Below are 7,589 nucleotides of genomic sequence, written 5' to 3'. Positions count from 1 at the left end.
CTCATCTTCCGTGCACCTTTCCTCTCTTCGCCACCACTGGATACCCTCTGGAAACCATCTCCTGTCAATCTCTTGGTCCCTTACTTTGGGTAGGGCTCCACCCCAGGCTCAGGGCCTTAGGACTAAGTTTATGGAGCACCACAGTTCCCTGACCAACATAACTGGTTCAGGAGCAACCCATGTCCAAAGAAATTGTTGCCAGGGATGCTGGAAGAGGCAAAGACTCTCCTAGTGGACTTGAATCCAAGAGGGTGTAAGATTGGAAGTTCTGCAACTATCTTACAACCAGACAGAAGGAGTCTACCTGGGAATGGAGCCTGCCAAGAAGAAAGCAGAGCCTAGATATAGAGAGAAAGAGAAAAACCAGGTGTCTATTTTAAGCCCCTATATGAAGCCATGCCTGAAGCTAACTCTGCCCCATGAATTTCACAGTTGTGTGACCTGAAGAAAAAAAATTTACCTTAACTTAAGCCAGTTAGACTGGACTTTTAGTCACTTGAGGCTGAAAGATCCCCGACTCTCTTAAAATGCTTGCCTTTCAACTAACCAACCTGTTAAGAAATCTTTCTGGGGCAACTCTGGTACCCAGAGAACCAGGGTATACAAAACAGGGAAAAGTACACACCTGGCCCTTAAAATATAATAAAAGGAAAAGCCTAACAACTAAAAAAAGGCTTAACTAATAGTCCAGGAATCAATAACATGTATTTGTTCTCACTTAGCAGCACTTGAGGGGATGGTCTGCCACCAAGGTTTCTGGTATGGTTTGGCTATGTCCCCACCCAAACCTCATCTTGAATTGTAGTTCCCATAACCCCCATGGTCATGGGAGGGAATCAATGAGAGGTAATTGAATCATGGGGGTGATTACCTCCATGCTGTTCTCATGATAGTGAGTGAGTTCTCACAAGATCTGATGGCTTTATAAGGGGTTTTCACCGCCTTTGCTCTGAGCTTCTTGTTGCTGCCATGTGAAGAAGGACATGCTTACTTCCCCTTCGGCCACGGTTGTAAATTTCTTGAATCCTCCCTGGGCCTGCACAACTGTGAGTCAATTTAACCTCTTTGCTTTATGAATTACCCAGTCTTGGATATTTCTTCATATCAGTGTGAGAATGGACTAATACAACATCTTGGTCAAGCGGTGCCCCTCTTTTGTCACCTAAGGCAGGACAGAAAGTGAAGAGGGTAGGAATGAGGTCTTTCTTGACAAGGCTCACCAGGAGAGACAGGTTGGGTTGCTGAGACCCAGGCAGCCATCAGAACCTTCTGGAGACATCCCCTCCAACTTCTCCATGAAGATGGGTTGACATCTTAGAATACCTGACACCTGCTGCAGTCACTCACATATTCCCCAGTCCCCATATGTAGCCATCCAAACCCAACACTGTCAAGTCTCTAAGGCCTCAAGGATTAGAATATCATGGGAACCTGTTAATTATTTTGTCCTTTAAAAAATTATCTCCACCACAGATATTCCAGTATTCATGGAGGACAAGCCTTTTGGGGAAACTTGGGTCCATTTTCTCTGGGAAGAGATACAACAACCAGCATCCTCTCCCTGTGACAACTCTTGAAACAGGGCCAAGGGCAAGCTCTTAAAAAGGGATTCAAACATGGCAAGGAAGGGTGGATAAAGAACGTTTCCCTACACTATATGGACTTAGGGAGATGACTGGCTTGTCTTAAATGTACCAGGAAGTTTTATGCCTCCACGATGTGGCCCATAAGGTTCCCTCTGCAGGAATATCCTCCCTGCCTCGTCTGCTTTTCTGCTCCAGTTCTAATCCGCTTTTGCAATCAGCCCAAGCATCACTACCTCTGGGACTCTGTGGCAGGCTGTATTATGGGCCAAGATATTCGCCACCCCTTCCCACTAGCCTGACCCTGTGGAAGGATTATACTTCTTGCTCCATTTACGGCAGACCTAATCACATGACTTGCTTAGCCAATGAAACCTGAGAGGAGTGACACATGCCACTTTGCAGCAGAAGTCATTGCTTGGCTCTACCATTTTCATTTTCCCTCTGCCAAGAGACCATGGAGGAACTACACCTTCACCCTTGGTTCCAGAATGAAGAGAGTTTAAGGCAGAACCTCAGGAGACATCTGGTGGACATGAATGTCAGAAAGATAAAAGCTTTATTGGTTTTTAGCCACTGAGATGTTAGATTCATTTGTTACTGCAGCATCCTGTAGCCCACACTGACTGATAGACTAACCTGGGTGGATTTCAGCAGCTTCTTCCCTTATGCTCTCATTGCACCTCATGTGCAATCCAGTTATACCAATTACCTCACTGTGATGTAATCATTTACTGTCTTCTCCCCCACATCCGAGTCCAGGTCATCTCTGCTATGTTCCCCCAGTGCTTTGCACAAGGCATGGAACACAGGAGGCCCTCAAAAACGGGAATAAATGGCCAGAGAATCCTAAAGCTCTGCCCTGTCCTTTCTTCCCCAAGGAGTGTAGCCCTCTCCTGAGGCTCTTTGCACATAAATCCCTGTCTTCAAGGTGATATTAGGTGACAAAATCAACTCAAGTCAAAAAACGAGTTGCTAACCTGTATGAACAGCTGTCCTAAAAGGAATTCTGAGATTACAGTGTGGCATGGAGGGTACTACAGGGCTTTCTGAAGGACGTCCTGAAATTTCTAATGTTGCAGGCAACCAGATTCAACATATCCATTAGGAGGGATCTGGGGAACGCAGCTATCTGCCCAGACTTCTCCTTAGGGGCTGATGGATCTTGTCTGCAAGAAGCTTCCCCAGGTCATGTTCCTACATAGCCTCTACTGCTGGAGCCTAGAGTTCTCAGCACAGAGCTCAGAAGTCCAGCCCTGCAGCCTCTCTCCTGGTGAGACCTCAGCCCAGGTGACTGCCGCCTGGAAGAGGGCCACAGGTCTGTCTCCCAACCCCAGGCTGGAGGAGGGACGAAGTGCCTCTCATCCACTCCCTCCATCAGAAGAGTGAGCAGATACCCTCTAGGGCAGTGTGGAATCACCGGGAGGGCACTCCGTGGCTGAGTAGTCTTGCTTTTCATAGTATTTGTTTTCTTACCCTACCTCTCTCTCCGTGTGTGTACAACACACACTGCCTTATCTCGGACCCTACGTCAGGAGCACTGCATCCCAGGTGAGGGAGCCCCAGGGCCAAGCCTTGCTGCCCAGTTACCAGGGACAGCGAGTGCGTCTTCTGGGTGCTAAGTGGAAGCACACCACAATATTTACCCCGGGGGCGGACACGTGCTGGGTGATCTACACGGGAAGGGTGGAAATGAACTGGTGTTTGGGCTCCATCTCCTCCTGCACAGTTCCTGTTTGTTTTTCCACTGCCCTGTTCCCAGAAGGGGTACAGGATGGGGCCGTGTGGACAGTCTGTCTGCAGCCCCACTACGGCCCTCCATGTCAGCACCCACCCAGGTGGACTCGGGAGGCATGGGTGTCAAGGCCCGGGGAAGATGGGCACTTTCCATGCCTCGAGAACAACCAGGTGCACTTGGAGACACAGGACTGAATCGCGGAGCGGAGAGGGGAATCGCAGGGCACATCGACTGGGCCGGGAGCGACCGGGCTCTAGGAAGCCCGGCAGGGTGGGGGATGGGGCAGGTAAGTGGGTTGCCTGGCAACCCGGCAGACCCGCGGGTGGACAAGCTCAAGGGGCAGCCAGGTGCCACCCGCACCACCCCCGAGTACACGCTGCGGAATTCTGACGACACGAAGCAGAGTCACGAGCACAGCCGGAGCAGTCGAGCGGGCAGGACACCGTCAGCGCCGGGAGAACACGCGCGCGTGGGTGGATGGCGGGAGGGTCCTCACAGCCAGTCGCACCACCCCCCCTCCCCCCCACATCCCGCAACCTGGCTTCTCCTCGCTCTAAATCTAGGGGAACAAAAACCCGGCGCGTCTGGGATAGCCTCTAGAGAGACTGGGGAGGGGGCTTCGCCGGGCGGGGGGCATCGCGCAGCCCCGGGCGCCCGCCCCTCCGGCCTAAGGAGGCTTCCTCCCCACCTTCCTTCTCCTTGCCGCCCCCACTCCCGCGCCCTTCTCTTCCCCCAGCTCGGGCTCCCTGGGCTCCGAGGCTCCGCCCCCGCGCGGGAGCTCTCGGGGCGAGGGCGGTGCGCAGCGGTGCGGGGGCAGCCGTGGCGCTGGGCGGGGCGGCACGCGGAGGGAGTGGGCGGGGCCGGGCCGCGCTGCTACGTATGCAGCCTCGAGAGGGGATCCTGGGCGCAGGCCCCGCCCTCTCACGTGCCCTGGGCGCAGGGCCTCGTGCCGCCCGCGTGACCTGCAGGCCCCGCACTACCACCGCCTCCGCCTTTGCTCGGCTTCCACGCGTGGGAGGGAGACCGTGGCGCCGGGGGCGGCTGGCTTGTGGAGGCTGCGGGAAAGTCTTCCTCGGCGGCCGCGTCCCTGTCCCAGGCCTTGGTACCCTGGCCGTTCTCCGCCCGGGACTTGGGGGTGCAGAGCTGGGATGCGGGTTTGCAGAGCTCTGTGCCCGCCTGGATTTGAGAAAAGGAGGTCTCCTTTCCCTACCCCCTCTGCCCCTGCATTCCACGTATGGGAGGAGGAGGCAGAGTAAGGGGGCTCTTCCCCAAGGGATGAGGCGGTTCAAATTTAAACCTAAGCTTGGGAGGGAGGTGCGGAAGAGCTTTTGAAATTGGAGGGTGGAGTCCCCACAGCGGTCCGTTCAGCCTCCATTACTGTGCCTGTGACCTTTGGGTCAGGAGCCCTGTTTTACTGCAACCTGCGCCCAGCTCAGCACGCAGCTGAGGGCATGAGCAAGAATCCAGCGTCCTTTATGGTTCCTTGGTGGATGCCTTACTGATTCCCTCAGCCTTCCATTTCCCCTTATAGAAATGGCAGGCAGAGCATTTGGAAAGAAGCAGTGAGGAATGGAGACCACCGGACAGGCCAAGCACCAAATTGGGTGTCCCCAGCAACAGAATAAGAAACCCATCATCTGTGCCTTTGCAATGTGTCCTTAAGTGACCCATTTACCTGAAAGGTGTCAGGTGCTGAGGTAGTCCACAAAGCCTGTTGCTGTCTGCAAACTTGTGTCTCTACTAGTTGTTATTTCCAATAGCTGGCGAAATCGAAACCGCCTTTGCAAAAATTATAACAAAATTATTACAGTGAAGGGCATCTGACCTAACTGACTCTATCTTGCTTGTAACCTCCAGGCTGTCCCTTGTTCATTCCTGGGCGTAGGCTGAACTAACTTTACCGTTTCACTTTGAAACAAACATGGTAACAGCCCTTTCGCAGTACAAATCCCCGTCTTGCCTGGGGACCAGACTGCCTTTGTAATATTAACAAATTAGCCGTAGGATTAGAAATTATGGTTTAGGAGTCATGTAGCTGGAGGCCACAAGATGCTAAGCCTCCCCAGTTGCTCCTAGGGATAACATCACTATTGGAAAACCTGAGATTGGTGCTGAAGATATTTTTCAGACCCTGCAGTTGATGGATCAGCTGGCATCTCCTAGATTGAGAAACTGGCTGTCTGGTCCTGTGGCCCCTACCCAGGAACCTGCTTAGCTCAAGAGGACAACTTAGAGGCCCTGTGATTTTCTCTCTGACCAAACCAATCAGCACGTCCCACTCCCTGGCCCTGTACCCATCAAATTATCCTTTAAAAACCCTAGTCTGAAATTTTCAGGGAGACTGATTTGAGTAATAATAAAACTCTCTTCTCCCGATCAGCCAGCTCTGCATGAATTAAACTTTGTCTATTGCAATTCCTCCGTTGATAAATCTGTTCTATCTGGGAAGTGGGTAAAATGAACCTAGGGGGCAGTTACAAAATGGGGGTGGAGGGCTGCCTGGGACAAGCACTCCAGAGTAGAAGCACCTAAAGTAAACCCTCTCCATGAAAAGCCATATATGGTGTGGCAGACAGCCTGGATTAGGGAGCTGGGGAAGCCACCCGCCAACCAATTACCGAGCAGTGGGGGAGGGGCAAGGTGCGAGGCAGACTGGGGAGGACATGGAATCCGATGGAATCTGACCTGGGCTATTCCCTGTCTCCCTAAGGGAAATGAGAGGCTTGGTGCTTTTACTTTTACAGGGATCCTATTCCCAAGGCAAGGGTTATTCCCCTTAGGATAGTTCTAAGGAAGGCAAAACCTAAGTGTGTTCATTGCTGGGATGGCCAGGAAGTGGAGTAATAGGAAGAGAGCTGCAGGCAGGAAGTGGGTCCTTTTGGCTTTGTGTCTGGATTTCAGTGTATCTAGACAAGTGCCTTTCTACCCTTGGCTTTCCAAACTCACTTATGAGGAATGGGAATGGTCAGTTTAATGGCTATTGAGTGCCTGACACTGTGGAGAGAACAAAGGGAGTGCCAGGTGATGTCCCTGACTGACAGGAATTTCTGTCTCCTGGGAGAAGGCCTATGTTCTGGAAATACTTAACAAAATGTCAGTGGGTCTGTGAGGTTAACAGCCAACATGAGAAGCGTAGACAAGTGCTTTGACACAAAGGACAGAGCGATAGAGGCCAAGGAGCCAAAGAAGGGAGAAGATCTAGATAAATGGAGAGGAGCTTTGGGTGCTGAGAACTGCATGAGCAAAGGCAGAGAGGAAGGAGTGTTTCTGGCCAGCCCACTGGTCAGAAAGAAAGCTGGTTTGACTGGAACAAAGGGTGCAGGATCGGAGAAGGCCAAAGATCTGCTTGACGCATGAGTCTACTGAGGCCCCAAGCAGAGGCTTCCAGGTTCCCCTTGAGCCCCAGTTACCCAGAACTTTGTAAAGCTCAGTGCTGATCAGATAAAACCATCCTCAGAAACATGCAGTGGCTCTCCGTTGCCCAAATGCTATCATGGCACACGAGGCCCATAATGACTTATCCTAAACCTACCTGTTCAGCTTTGTTCCTGTTCTAGGCTTTCAGGCCCACCACATCCACCGAATTACCTCTGGGCCCTGAATGTGCCCTTTACTTTCCCTCTTTTTTGCCTTCAATTGCATGCTTTTCCCTTTTTTTGGAAAGTTCTCTCCTCCCTCACCATTTCTGCCCACTCATCCTTGAAAACACAGCTCAAGTAAGTGCCAGCTCATCCCCCAGCCAGATGTAATTTTCATCTGAGTTTCCACAACATCGTGTACTCTATCTTGGCACCTCACGTTCCACGTTGTATCATGGATATGCAGAGACATCATCCTTCAAAGTAGATACTGCTAATTGGACCACTTCTCACCGCCTCCATCACTGTCAGCCTATTCCAAGCCGCCATCATCTCTTGTCTGGATTGCTGGGATGGCCTCCTGATCAGCCCCATTGTTTCCTTCTTGCCCTCTTTAGTCACTTCTCTCCAGAGCAGCAGAGTGATCCTTTTAAAACATAGATCATGTCACTCTCCTGCTCAAAACCCTGCAATGGTTTCTCATCACATTCAGATGTTATTCAAGACTTAGTATGAAGGTCAAGACCTACGTTATCTGGCCCTGTCTACCTCTCAGACACCTACCATCCTCTGCTTTGCTCACTAAGCTCTGGTCACTCTGTCCTTCTTCCTGTTTCCACACTATTCCAAGCTTATTTCTTCCTCAGAGTCTATGCACTTGCTGGTCCCTATAAATGGAGTGCATTTCTT

This window comes from Pongo pygmaeus, chromosome 9 (assembly GCF_028885625.2).
Source record: "Pongo pygmaeus isolate AG05252 chromosome 9, NHGRI_mPonPyg2-v2.0_pri, whole genome shotgun sequence".
In the NCBI taxonomy this organism is placed as follows: domain Eukaryota; kingdom Metazoa; phylum Chordata; class Mammalia; order Primates; family Hominidae; genus Pongo; species Pongo pygmaeus.
Note: the sequence above shows the minus strand (reverse complement) of the source record.